Here is a 14,789-nt window from a genome sequence, read left to right as displayed (position 1 = left end):
CCTAACTATCAAAGATGGTGTTATAAAGAGTTCCTTAGCTCATATCATAAAAAAATAAGTGGTGTTGAAAATGATGAGAAACTGCCATGTGGCATTGGTCACTTTCATATTGCTTAGGAAAAAATTTTTAGGACAATTAATCAGTAGTTAAAAACTTAAATCACCAATGAACTGTACATTTAAGAATGATTAAAATGGTAAACTTTATCCTATATCTATTTTAATATAATTTTTTAAAAGGAATAAAAACACTGACTGTGTACAGTTTAAAGTATTTTACATATTCTGATTTCAAGGTGTAGAATTTTTATTTTTAAGAAAACTGAAATTCATCAAGTCTGTAGCAAAAAAAGCAGTTGTAAACTCTGCTATGTAAAATGATAGTGAAGTATTAGTAACATATTGATGAACACAACACAAGAAGCAAATGAGCATAGAGTCAACAGATAATTTTTAAGGCCAGTGCTTATCTAAAGTGCTGTTATCTTCCACTGCTCTAGCCAGGCAGACTGCTGCAGCTAGAGACATTAAATAGAACTGCAAGAAGTGTACAGGTTTAAATCAGCCATGAAATAAGCATGCACTCATTTGCACTGAGTCTTTAAAAACTCAGGATTAGCCTACAAAATTTTAGGCAACAATATTAATGGATATCAAGACCTGAACTGAAAAGAATGTTAGTATACTTGGATGCTATTTTCTACTCCATACTTGCTTGTTTTTTATAGAATATGTGTTTAAGGGGAAACCCTGGTTGTATTTATTACAAACAGATGCTCGGATTCTATGTTTAATGATAGAATTATAAGGGCAGGTGAGAAATCTAGGTAAAGAAGATGGTTAAATATGTGATGCAGAATCAGTACATATTCTGTGAGCTAAACAAATGGTAAAGAAGTGATAATCCTAAATTTACTTTCAAAACTAGTTTAGTCAGCATTGTTTAGCATTTGGGGATACTGGATTTCACCTAATTCATGGACTGGACCTGATCCTTTACTAGAAGATACTTTAAAGGAAAGGTAGAGGTCAGAGGTATAAAGAAGAGATGATGCCATTCCTACTGAAACTATTCCAAAAAATAGAGAAGGAGGGACTCCTCCCTAACTCATTCTATGAGGCCAGTATCATCCTGATACCAAAACTTGGTATAGATACAACAACAACAAAAAATAAAACTTCAGGTCAATATCCTTGATGAACATCAATGCAAAAATCCTCATCAAAATACAGGCAAACCAAATCCAGCAGCACATCAAAAAGCTTATCCACCATGATTAAGTTGGCTTCATCCCCGGCATGCAAGGTTGGTTCAACATATGCAAATCAATAAATGTGATGAATCAGAAAAGAACACATGATTATCTATTGAATAGATGCAGACAAGACCTTTGATAAAATTCAACATCCCTTCATGTAAAAAACTATCAATAAACTACGTATTGAAGGAACATACCTTAAAATAATAAGAACCATAAAAGACAAACCCACAGCCAACATCATACTGAATGCAAAAGCTGGAAGCATTCCCCTTGAAAACTGAAACAAGATAAGGATGGCCTCTCTCATCTCTCCTACTCAACACAGTATTGGAAGTTATGGCCAGGACAATCAAGCAAGAGAAAGAAATAGTATTCAAATAGGAAAGGAGAAAGTCAAATTATCTTTATTTGCAAATGACATAATCCTATGTCTAGAAAACGCCACTGTCTCAGTCCAACTGACAAGCAGCTTCAACACAGTATCAGGACACAACATCAATACATGAAAATTGCTAGCGTTCACCAACAACAAGCAAACTGAGAGCAAAACTGCAAATGAACTTCCATTCACAACTGCCGCAAAAAGAATAAAATATCTAGGAATACCGCTAACAAGGGAAGTGAAGGACTTCTTCAAGGAGAATGACAAACCACTGCTCAAAGAAATCAGAGAGGACAGAAACAAATGGAAAATCATCCATGCTCATGGACAGGAAGAATCAATATTATGAAAATGGCCGTACTGCCCAAGGTAATTTATAGATTCAATGTTATTCCCATTAAACTACTATTGACATTCTTCACAGAATTAGAAAAAGCTTTTTTAAAATTCATATGGAACTGAAAAAGAGCCTGAATAGCCAAAACAATCCTAAGTGAAGAGAACAAAGCTGGAGACATCATGCTACCTGACTTCAAATTATACTACAGGGCTACAGTAACTAAAACAGCATGGTACTAGTACAAGCATGGTACTGGTACAAGAACAGATAGATAGACCAATGAAACATAATAGAGAACCCAGAAATAAGGCCACATACCTAAGCTATCTGATCTTCAACAAAATTGACAAAAATAATCACTGTGGAAAGGATTCCCTATTTAATAGAAGCTGCTGGGAGAACTGGCTAGCCATATCTAGAAAATTGAAACTGGACCCCTTCCTTACACCATTTACAAAAATTAACTCAAGATGAAATAAAGACTTAAATGTAACACCCAAAACTATAAAAACACTGGAAAAAAAAAAAAAAAACTAGGCAATACCATTCAGAACATAGGCACAGGCAAAGATTTCATGACAAAAGTCAAAAGCAATTGCAACAAAAACAAAAATTGACAAATGGGATCTAGTTAAACTAAAGTGCTTCTGTACAGCAAAAGAAACTATCAACAGAGTAAACAGGCAACCTACAGAATGGGAGAAACTTTGTGCAATCTATTCATCTGATAAAAGTCTAATATCCACCATCTATAAGAACTTAAACAAATTTACAAGAAAATAACAAACAGCTCCATTTAAAAGTGGGCCAAGTACATGAACAGACACTTCTCAAAAGAAGACATACATGCTGCCAACAAGCCTATGAAAGAAAGTTCAACATCACTGATCATCAGAAAAATACAAATCAAAACCACAATGAGTGACCATCTCACACCAGTCAGAATGGCTATTACTAAAAAGCCAAAAAATAACAGATGCTGGTGAGGTTGTAGAGAAAAGGGAACACTTATACACTGATCGCGGGAGTGTAAATTAGTTCAACCATTGTGGAAGACTGTGTGGTGATTCCTCAAAGATCTTGAAACAGAAATACCATTAGACCCAGCAATCCCATTACTGGGTATAGACCCAAAGGAATACAAATCACTCTATTATAAAGACACATGCACACATATGTTCACTGTAGCACTATTCACAATAGCATATTCATGGAATCAACCTGGATGCCAATCAATGATAGACTGGATAAAGAAAATGTGGTACACACACAACATGAAATACTGTGCAGCCATAAGAAGGAATGAGATCATATCCTTTGCACAGACATGGATGGAGCTAGAGGCCATTATCCTTAGCCATCTAATGCAGGAACAGAAAACCAAACATTGCATGTTCTCACTTTTAAGTGGGAGCTAAATGAGACCAAATAGACACAAGGGGAGAGACAACACACACTGGGGCCGGTCAGAGGGTGAGGAGTAGAACGATGGAAAAGATAGGGAAGAGTAGCTAAGGGATGTTGGGTTTAATACCTGGGTGATGGGATGACCTGTGCTGCAAACCACCATGGCACACACTTACCTACGTAACAAACGTGCACATCCTACATGTGTACTTCTGAACTTAAAAGTTAAAAGTGAAAAAGTAAGATGAAGAAGTATAATGCGTACTCATGAAAGGGAATAACACTTGCTTGTAATAACAAAGATAAAGGAGGAAATCCACAAAATTTAATACTATATCCTCCTCTTTCTTACAAATATTTGCATGACCTAATATCTCATTTTTAAAAATGCTAGGATATCATACTCCCTACATAAGTCCTGCTTCATGATGTCAGCACTATTAATGCAATATATATGAATGTGTAAAAATAAGGTAAAGGGAAGAATTAATGAAAGGAAAATGATAAAGAATATATACCATTATAAATATACACAATTATAAACTTTCTATTATCTGATTTTGAGTTTTGGACTTCACCATTCTTGATGGAAGAATGTAACAAGAAGTTACTCTCCAGCTATTTACTAATTTAAGAACCCCAACATAAAAAATCTCATTATAAGGCAAGTTTACTTATAAGAGAAATGACTCTGAGGGCAATTTTATGAGTCCTGTATGTTGGCTTAAAAACAATGATCTGAATCATGTTTTTTAAACAGAAAATAAGCACTTTTAGAAAATCAAGAAAGCTATATATTGAAATTTCTTAGAAAAGAATATTGCTGTTCCATTGAAGAGTCAATATGAGAAACCTAGCTGATATATTTTTCATGCATTTGATGATGGAAAATGTAGCCAACTGTTCCATTCTTTATATACTGAGTGAAGTTGGTCATATTATTTGGTTTGGACTTTTAACTTCAGTACAAGTTCACAGCTATCTAAATTTATAAGAGATGAAGTTGAGAGATGATAGAGGTGAATTCAACAATTTAGTTGGTGCTGCGAAGTCAGCATATATAAACGTGAGTGAATCCAAAAAGCAGAATAGAGATAGGGAAAGAAACTGGTTTCATTCAGTTGCAAAGAACATGAAATATAGTATTTCCTGTTCTCCTTCCAAATTCTATCAAACAAATCCAAAGTATTCTGGAGACACTGCTGATATTGGGCTTACTCATTCACCAAGTAGTCAGATTAAGAAGGCTCTAACTTATTTCCTGCTTTCAGTAGTTCTTGACACTTCTGTTTACACTAAACTATGAAAACATTGCAGCAATGGTCTCATTTCAGTCATGTACTGAAGAATCAAAGAATAAGATGATCAGCTAGCTCTACTTCTCTCAATTTCTGGGAGCATTGTGTTTGTTGATAAAGATCATTAAAATCATGTCATTTTCTATATATGATCTTAGTCAAAATAAAAGATACTATTCTCCACCTTATTGTTCTCAGCATCTTTTTGGTACTCTCTCCTATAGACATGGGGTACTAGGGAAAGGAAATAGATAATTTAACTGTATATTTAACCAGTTACTTCCAATGAACACTAACAACTAACATTTATTGAGAGCCTACTGCATGACAAGCATATGCTAAATGCGTTACATGTATTATCTCAATTAACACTCATACCCACTTTATAAGGCAGATGCTATCACAATTTCTATTTTAAAGATAAGGTGGCTGGGCACGGTGGCTCACACCTGTAATCCCAGCACTTTGGGAGGCTGAGGTGGGTGGATCAAAAGGTCAGGAGTTCAAGACCAGCCTGGCCAACCTGGCGAAACCCTGTCTCTACTAAAACTACAAAAATTAGCCAGGCGCAGTGGCAGATGCCTGTAATCCCTGCTATTTGGGAGGCTGAGACAGGAGAACGGCAGGAGAATCGCTTGAACTGGAGCAGCAGAGCTTGCAGTGAGCTGAGACTGTGCCACTGCACTCCAGCCTGGGTGGCAGAGTGAGGCTCCATCTCAAAATATAAACAAATAAATAAATAAAAACGATAAGACATCTGGGATTTGTAAAAGTTAAATGACTTGTCTTAGGTCAAGCATTAGTAGGTAGCAGAGCTATCCTTCAAGCCCAAAGAACCTGATTCTAGAGCCTGTATTTTTAACCACTATGTTAACCACTTTGACAACTTTATTCTTTTCCTATTGTAAATTACTACCAAAGTTTTTCTTGGCAGATTATTCACAAATATATCACAGTTATAGAGTCATGTTCTAATTCCTTCAACCTTTCTCCAGGACAAAAACTAAAGGATGTTTAGAAAACAAACAAAGGTTGAATCTAATAATCGCAAAATTACAGCAAATTTTATGCCAACTATGGGATTAGTATAATAAAATTTTACTGAGAGTTTGGTAGCTGTACAAGATTATTTGCTAGTAGGAACATGGTGCAAGAGTTTTTTAGTTTTTAGTTTTTATTTTCCAGTGTATTTTTCCAGTGTGTTGGCTAATAAATCCGTATCCAGTTTCACTCCCTTACTCTGATGGCAAAATGCTGCCAGATGATGAAGCTACAAACTCGTTTACTAATCCTTATCACAGACTACATCTTAGAATTTGGATCCTAATGAATCTTAGAAGCAAAACACTTTTTAATTAGATGTTAATCCAGATGTACTGGTCAAATGACCACTGCAAATGTAACTTGAAAATAAGAATTCTGCCTGTTCTTCTTGGTCTCTATTCCTTCATAGGGGAGCATTGAGCAGCAAGGAAAGAGCAAGTCTACCAGAGACTTCCATCATTCAACATGTATTAAAAACCAAAAAATTTCCTCATTGTAGGTACAAATGTGAGAAAACATTCAAAAATAAATTAGGCCACTGCTTATGCATATATATGTTGGCATAGCGTACAAAGAGAAAAGAATTTGGACTTGATACATGGATTCTAACCATTGCCCTGTCATTTAGCCAACAGACATTGGAGTAGACATGTAGCCTGAGTCTCCGTTTCTTCCATATGTCAAATAGTGGTGATGTCTGTTAGACTTTAAATATTATGTTTAAAAGATCTCCCTATCTTTAGCCTACATATATGGACTCAATATATGATTGATATAAACATTTGTGGCCTCTTTTTGCTATTGGAGTCATCACAGCACATGTTGAATGCAGTCCCTCAGGATCCAGGCTGAGGCAACAGCAAACCGACACCTCAAACATTACCAGTCACTGTGCCATGGAAAGAAAGAACTCTGGATGATATTTCACTCACAGTGAAGTGCTCAAACAAATGACATTCATCACTTTCATTCACAAGGCACTGGCCCTACCTACCATGAGGGTGCCAAATGTGCACTTTTACTTTGCAGCAGGAAGGCAGAGATCTAGAAAGCTGATCAACAATATTAATGACTATCACAATTAGAAAGCAGCATTATTGGAGCTGTAAAGCTCAAGTTTAGCAATATGGCAATGCTCCCTTTCCATTTCCCTAGAAAATATGGGTAAACTTCATAATACAATGGATAAATACCCAAACGATCTCTGGGACCCCCCCCCAAAATAATTCCATATCTATATAGGAATATCTTACATACAATGATAAGCAGACCACTAAGATATATGGCCAAAAATATCCATTCACATCATGGATAATACAAGCTACATTTTTACTATAGGAGCATCTTAGCATCAGGGATGAACCATCTACTTCTTCTTGGCAACATAAAAAACTACAAAAGTGCAGTCTGAGCAATTACTGGTTGTACTATACTGCTAATAGGAATACATTATTTATGCCCAAGAAAAATTATAATGGCTCTATGCCACCTACAAGCTAGATGATCACCTTAAACATGCTATAAACATTAAGTCCAAATTCTGAATCAGCAATATCTACAAATTATAAATAATATTGAACGACAAGAATGACCTCAATGTTGTGTTCAGTTAAACTGATTACTATTGGGTTAGACATGTGAGCTTATGGCAGTAAGCATAATTTCCAGTCCAGGCAAATGAAAGTGAAAGGCTAACAAAAGAAGTACACCAAAGAAAGCCAACAGAAAGCTATAAGCCATAAACAAAGTTAGACTACTACACTAGTAGGGATAAAACCAACAAAACTGTAATGTCTCAAGTTGAGAAAAACTTAATCAGAGGTTCTCTCTCCTTAAAACTTAAGGAGCTTCGAATGCTTGAGGAACTTAAAAATGCTTATGCCTGGCCCTTTTCCAAGAGATTCTGGTTTAATTGATCCAGTAGAGTGAGGCTCAGGCAGTTCTCCGTTTTTGTTATTGTTTTTGTTTGGTAAAGCTTTCTAATGCACAACAAGACTTGCATGAAGAGCAAACACTACACTACTCTACACTAAAACGCTACACTAAATCATGTAACCTATCAAGCTACAAAATAAACTTTTAAATCATGGGTTCTACAGACATGTACCTACTAAATATAAAAGAAAAATCATTTGTACTAATGGGGAAGAATTCTATAACATGCATCAGCTTAAAAAAATAGCCCTGCAGCACATGTTCATGGTTATTTCTATAAGTAATTACTAGAGTGATGTAAATGTTGAACACATGCTTTCTGTAATTTTTTATTGTGATAAAATACACATAAAATCGACCATCTTAACTATTTTAAATGTACAGTTTGGTGTCACTAAATACATTTATAATGTAGTGCAATCATCACCACCATCTATCTCCATACTGTTTTCATCTTGAAAACTGAAATTCTGTGCCCATTAAACAATAACTTCCCATTCTCTACTTCCCTCAGCCCCTGGCAGCACCATTCTACTTTGTCTCTATAATTTTGACTACTATTTTTTTTTTTTTTTTTTTTTTTTTTGTGACAGAGTCTTGCTCTTTCGCCCAGGCTGGAGTGCAGTGAGGCGATCTCGGCTCACTGCAAGCTCTGTCTGCAGGATTCACGCCATTCTCCCACCTCAGCCTCCAGAGTAGCTGGGAATACAGGCACCCGCCACCACGCCCGGCTATTTTTTTATTTTGTTTATTTTTTATTTTTAGTAGAGATGGGGTTTCATCATGTTAGCCAGGATGGTCTCAATCTCCTGACTTTATGATCCACCGGCCTCAGCCTCCCAAAGTGCTGGGATTACAGGCATGAGCCACTGCGCCCGGAAATTTTGACTGTTCTAAGTACTTCGTATAAATGGAATCATATGGTATTTGTCTTTGTGTGATTGCATTATTTCACTTATCGTAATATCTTCATGGTTCCATCATGATGTAGCATGTCAGTATTTTCTTTCTATTTAAGGCAGAATAATATTCCATTGTTGGTATATGCCACTAGTTACTGCCCTGTGTTTTCTTCTAAGACTTTATAGTTTTAGGTCTTACATTTAGGTCTTTGATCTATTATGAACTCATTTTTGTACATGGTTTTAGGTAAGGGTCTAGCTTCATTTTTTTGCATGTGAATAGCCAATTTTCCTAGCACTATTTGGTGATAAGATTGTCCTTTCCCCATTCAATGGTCTTTGCCCTACTGTCAAGAATAATTTGACTATTTACATGAGAACTTATTTCTGGGCTGTCTATTCTATTCCACTTATCTATAGGTTTACTGTAGCTTTGTCCTAAGTTTTGAAATCAGGAAGTGTGAGTCCTCTAGCTTAGTTCTTCAAGATTGTTTTGGCTATTCAGGGTCCCTTAAGATTCCAAATAAATTTAGGATGGGTTTTGCTATTCATGCAAAAATATCATTAGGATTTTAATAGGGATTGCATTGACTCTGTACATTGCTTTGGGTAGTATTGACTTTTTTTTTTTTTTTTTTTTTTTTTGGAGACAGAGTCTCACTCTGCAGCCCAGGCTGGAGTGTAGTGGCACAATCTCAGCTCACTGCAACCTCTGCCTCCCGGATTCAAGCGATTCTCATGCTTCAGCCACTCAACTAGCTGGTATTATAGGCATGTGCCAACGTGCCTAGCTAATTTTTGTATTTTTAGTAGAGATGGGGTTTTTCCATGGTGGCCAAGCGGGTCTCGAACTCCTGGCCCCAAGTGTTACATCCTCCTCAGCCTCCCAAAATGCTGGGATTAAAGGCATGAGCCACCACATCCAGTCAGTATTAACATTTTAACAATAGTAAGTTCCAATCTGTGAACATGGAACATGTTTCTATCTATTTATTTATATCTTCTTTAACTTTGTTCACCAATGTTTTATAGTTTTCATTGTACAAGTATTTGATCTTCTTGGTTAATTCTCAGGTGGTTTATTCTTTTTGATGCCATTGTAAATGGAGTCATTTTTATAATTATCTTTTGGCATTCTTTAGTGTATGGAAATGCAACTGAATTTCTGTGTGTTTCTGCTGCTTTGTTGAATTCACTTATTGGTTCTAATTTTTTTGTGTGGAATCTTTAAGGTTTTCTACTTATAAGATCATATCATCTGCAAAGAAAGATAATTTTACTTCTTTCTGTCCAATTTGGATCTTTTTTTAAAGACTTTTAATTTTTGTTACTTAAAAAAGGCTTCATTTTTTTATTTAGCTTTCTGACTCTGTGCTTGTACTTTAAACAATTTCACAACAATTTTCTGCTCCTCAATAAGGAAAGCACACTTGATCCTGTCATGAAAACATTTAGTACATATGGAAACACCATAGGGCCTGCTGGCATGTTTCTTTGTTTTGGACAATCTCATAAGAAATGTAGGCCTTACAGCATGAACCCCTCTAAGTCTGCCTGGGCACACACCACATGCAGATTTGGTGCTTTCTCAACCTTGTTTGTATAAAGGTAAACAATTCTATTACCAGGGATTCAGGACAGCCTAGTTTTATTAGTGGTTGTATTATAGGAAACCCTACGATGGTATGTCAAATCCTGGTCCATTCTGAGTGCCTCCTGACAACATCCCTGGAAACTAGATATCTTTATGTCTTTTTTCTTGCCTAATTGCTCTGGCTAGAACTTTCAGAACTATCTCTGTCTTTCGACAGCTGTTTTCTTTATGTTTAATATGAGAATTACATCCTTAAGTTATAACACTTTAATTTGAATTTATACCAGCTTATCTTCCACAACATACACAAATTCTGCTCCTTTAACAGCTTCATCCCTGCCCCTTTCAGTTGTTGTCACGAAATTTCATCTTTATATGTTGTTTGCCCAAAAATATAAACTAGTAATTCTTTGAAGAGCATCGTCTCTTAAGTTATGCAGAAAACAAAATATAGAGTTATAAGCCAAAGTTGCATACACTAGCTTTTAGACTAATAATGTTAGGGCCTCACTCTGTAACCCAAGTGGTCAGTTAATACTTAATAAACTCATATATATATATATATATATATATATATATATATATATATACACACACACACACACACACACTAATAGGATATATATACACACACACACACTAATAGGATATATACACACACTAATAGGATATATATATATATATATATATCCTATTAGGTCTATCCCTCTAGAGAACCCTGACTAATACAGATTTTGGTACCAGGTATGGTTCTAGGGAAATAGAATATTAAGGATGGAGTTCTTTTGTTGGTTTGGGGGTTTCTGGAGTTGGCTGCTTAATATGATAGACCCCAAAATGCTAAGGACTCTACTTCTAATAGTATAGAAAACACTGATACTCCATGGTGTGAGCTTTTTACGGAGTTAGCCAAATAAATGCATTTGACACTCCTGATTCACTGCCCATGAGAAGCAAGGAGTTTAGTGACTCTATACATAATACATTTGACCATATGTGAAGAACCAAGGAATATAATGAAGCTGGTTGGTTGCTCCTAAGTTCAGTGGACAAAGTGATGAAAGCAAAAGATGAACTCAGGGATTCTAACTCCTGGCTTCAGAAGAAGCAGATACTAAGCCTCAAATCTGCTAAGATTGCCTTGAGTGAGAGTCTTATCTCCTGTAGAGGAAGAGCTGAAATTGTGGAAAACAGATACAAGCTCTTATCATGCGAGTGGCTGACCTGCAATGAAAGGTACATGCACAGCCTCACCAGGTGTCTACTCTAAAAGTGAGTGCATTGATTGGAAAAGAATGGGACCCTGCATTGTGGAATGGGGATATGTGGGAGGACCCTGATGAAGCTGGGGACACTGGATCTGTAAATTCTGTAGTGGCAGCTTCCCCTCCTCGACCAATGCTGCCATCAGCCTTTCCGCTTTTGTCCGAGGAGATAAACCCTGCATTGCCGGAGGCAACAGTGATGGCCTCCCCTGAGGCAGCTGCCAGGCAAAATAATGTTGATTCTCCTCAGGAGCCACCCTCAACACTCATGCTATCTTCTAGACCTATAACTAGACTAAAGTTCTCACCCCTAGAGGTGAGGTTGAGTATGTGACCATGAGTAGGTGTGCTACACTCAAAAAGGGCTGTTTGAGTTCTCTAATTTATATAAACAGAAATCTGGTGAACAGGCATAAAAATGGATATTAATGGTGTGGGATAATGGTGGAAGGAAGACAGAATTGGATCAGGCTGAATTTATTGATTTGGGCCCATTAAGTAGGGACTCTGCTTTTAATGTTGTGCCTTGGGGAGTTAAAAAAGGTTCTAACAGTTTATTTGCTTGGTCACATGAAACATGGATTAAAAGATGGTTCACTGTGAGCAAGCTGGAAATGCCTAATCTTCCTTGGTTCAATGTAGAGGAAGGGGTCCAAAGGGTTAGGGAGATTGGGATGGTGGAGTGGATTAGTCACTTAGACCTACTCATCCTAGCTGGGAGGGTCCAGAAGATACACCCTTGACCAATGCCTTGCAAAACAGATTTGTGAGGGGAGCATCTGCAATTTTGAGGAGCCCTGTAATTGCTCTTCTCTGCATGTCAGATCTAACAGTGGGCACCACGGTCACTCGACTACAAAATTTAAATACAATGAGAATAATTGGATCCTGAGGTGACAGGGTCCAAGTGGTGACACTCAACCATTAAAGGCAAGGTGGGCATATCTACTATAATGGACAGCAGAGGCAAAGCAGTAATCAGAATAGTCTGGCTTGTGTAGAGCCCACTGGTATTGGCTAGTTAATCACAACGTTCCTAGAAGTGAAACTGATAGGAAGCCTACTGCATTCCTACTTAATTTATACAAGCAGAAAACTAGGTTGAATGGATAAAAGACTAATTTGAATTGGAAAACCAGAGAACCACACCCCCTCAATCAATTTCCAGACTTGATCCAGTTTACAGACCCAGAACCACTTGAATGACGGGGAGGCCGGGTCACCTTGAGGAAGGACCCCACTACATTACCAACAATTTATGCAGTGACTCTTTCTCCCATACATCCCCAAGGAGACCTCTGGGCTTTCACCCAGGTAACTGTGCACTGGGGAACAGGAAATGATCAGAAATTTCAGGGACTACCGGACACTGGCTCTAAGCTGACGTTGATTCCAGGGGACCCAAAATGTCATTGTAGTCCTCCAGTTAAAGTAGGGGCATATGGAGGTTAGGTAATTAATGGAGTTTTAGCTCAGGTCTGACTTACAGTAGGTACCTGGACTCATCCTGTGGTCATTTCCCCAGTGCCAGAATGCATCATTGGCATAGACATATGTAGCAGCGGGCAGAACCCCCACACTGGCTCCCTGACTGGTAGGGTAAGGGCTATAATGGTGGGAAGGGCAAAATAGAAGCCATTAGAGTTGCCTCTACCTAGAGAAATAGTAAATCAAAAACAATATCGCATCTCTGGAGGGACCGTGGAGATTATTGCCACCATCAAGGACTTGAAGGACACAGGGGAGGTGATTCCCACCACATTCCCATTCAACTCTCCCATTTGGCCTGTGTAGAAAACAGATGGACCTTGGAGAATGACAGTGTATTATCATATGTGTAAACAAGTGGTGATTCCAATTGTTGCTGCTGTACCAGATGTGGTTTCATTGCTTGAGCAAATTAACACATTTCTTGGTACCTGATATGTAGCCACTGATTTGGCAAATGCCTTTTTATCCATTCCTGTCCATAAGGCCCACCAGAAGCAATTTCCCTTCAGGTGGCAAGGCCAGCAATATACTTTTACTGTCCTACCTCAGGGGTATATCCACTGTCCAGCTTTGTATCGTAATCTTATTCAGAGAGACTTTGATCGCTTTTCACTTCCATGAGATATCACACTGGTCCATTGCATTGATGACATTATGCTGACTGGATCCAGTGAGGAAGAAGTAGCAAACACACTGGACTTATTGGTGAGACATTTGCATGCCAGAGGATGGGAAATAAATCCAACTAAAATTCAGGGAACTTCTACCTCAGCAAAATTTCTAGGAGTCCAGTGGTGTGGGGCTTGTTGAGATATTCCTTCTAAGGGGAAGGATAAGTTGCTGCATTTGGACTCTCCTACAACCAAGAAAGAGGCACAATGCCTAATTGGTTTATTTGGATTTTGGAGTCAACGCATTCCTCATTTGGCTGTGTTACTCTGGTGCATTTGTTGAGTGACCCAAAAGGCTGCCAGTTTTGAGTGTGGTCCAGAACAGGAGAAGGCTATACAACAGGTCCAGGCTGCTGTGCAAACTGTTCTGTCACTTGGGCCATATGACCCAGCAGATCTAATGTTGCTTGAAGTGTCAGTGGCAGGTAAGGATGCTGTCTGGAGCCCGTGGCAGGCCCAAATAGGTAAATCACAGTGGAGGCCTCCAGGATTTTGGAGCAAGGCCCTGCCATCTTCTGCAGATAACTACTCTCCTTTTGAGAGACAGCTCTTGGCCTGTACTGGACTTTGGTGGAAACTGAACATTTGACTATGGATTAGCAAGTCCCCATGTGACCTGAACTGCCTATCATGAACTGGGTGCTTTCTGATCCATCTAGCCATAAACTGAGTTGTGCACAGCAGCATTCCACCATCAAATGGAAGTGGTATATATGACCGGACTCAAGCAGGTCCTGAAGGCACAAGTAAGTTACATGGGCAAGTGTCTCAGATTCTACCATCTCCACTCCTGCCACCCTGCCTTCTCTCCCCCAGCCTGAACCAATGGCCTCATGATGAATTCCCTGTGATCAGCTGACAGAAGAGATGGTTCTGCATGATATGCAGGCACCACACTCGAAAGTGGACAGCTGCAGCACTACAGCCCCTTTCTAGGACATCTCTGAAGGAAAGCTGTGAAGGGTAATCTTCCCAGTAGGCAAAACTTCAAGAAGTGCACCTGGTTGTGCACTTTGCATGGAAGGAGAAATCTACAGATGTGTGATTATATACTGATTCAATATCTGTAGCCAATGGTTTGGCTGGATAGTCAGGGACTTGGAAGAAGCATGACTGGAAAATTGGTAACAAAGAAATGTGGAGAAGAGGTATGTGGATGGACCTCTCTGAGTGATCAAAAACTGTGAAGATATTTGTA

General features: G+C 38.1%; 1 protein-coding gene and 1 pseudogene across 3 annotated transcripts in view; both read right to left on the bottom strand.

The window, feature by feature from the left end:
* ZCWPW2 (zinc finger CW-type and PWWP domain containing 2) overlaps positions 1-14,789 on the bottom strand; it is a 159,094-nt gene that overhangs the window by 74,414 nt on the left and 69,891 nt on the right. The gene's annotated exons all lie outside the window — the stretch shown is intronic.
* On the bottom strand, positions 9,876-10,274 carry LOC119625797 (large ribosomal subunit protein eL34-like; annotated as a pseudogene).

Source organism: Chlorocebus sabaeus, chromosome 15 (assembly GCF_047675955.1).
Source record: "Chlorocebus sabaeus isolate Y175 chromosome 15, mChlSab1.0.hap1, whole genome shotgun sequence".
Taxonomy (NCBI): Eukaryota; Metazoa; Chordata; class Mammalia; order Primates; family Cercopithecidae; genus Chlorocebus; species Chlorocebus sabaeus.
Note: the sequence above shows the minus strand (reverse complement) of the source record. Positions and strands in the feature narration are given on the sequence as shown.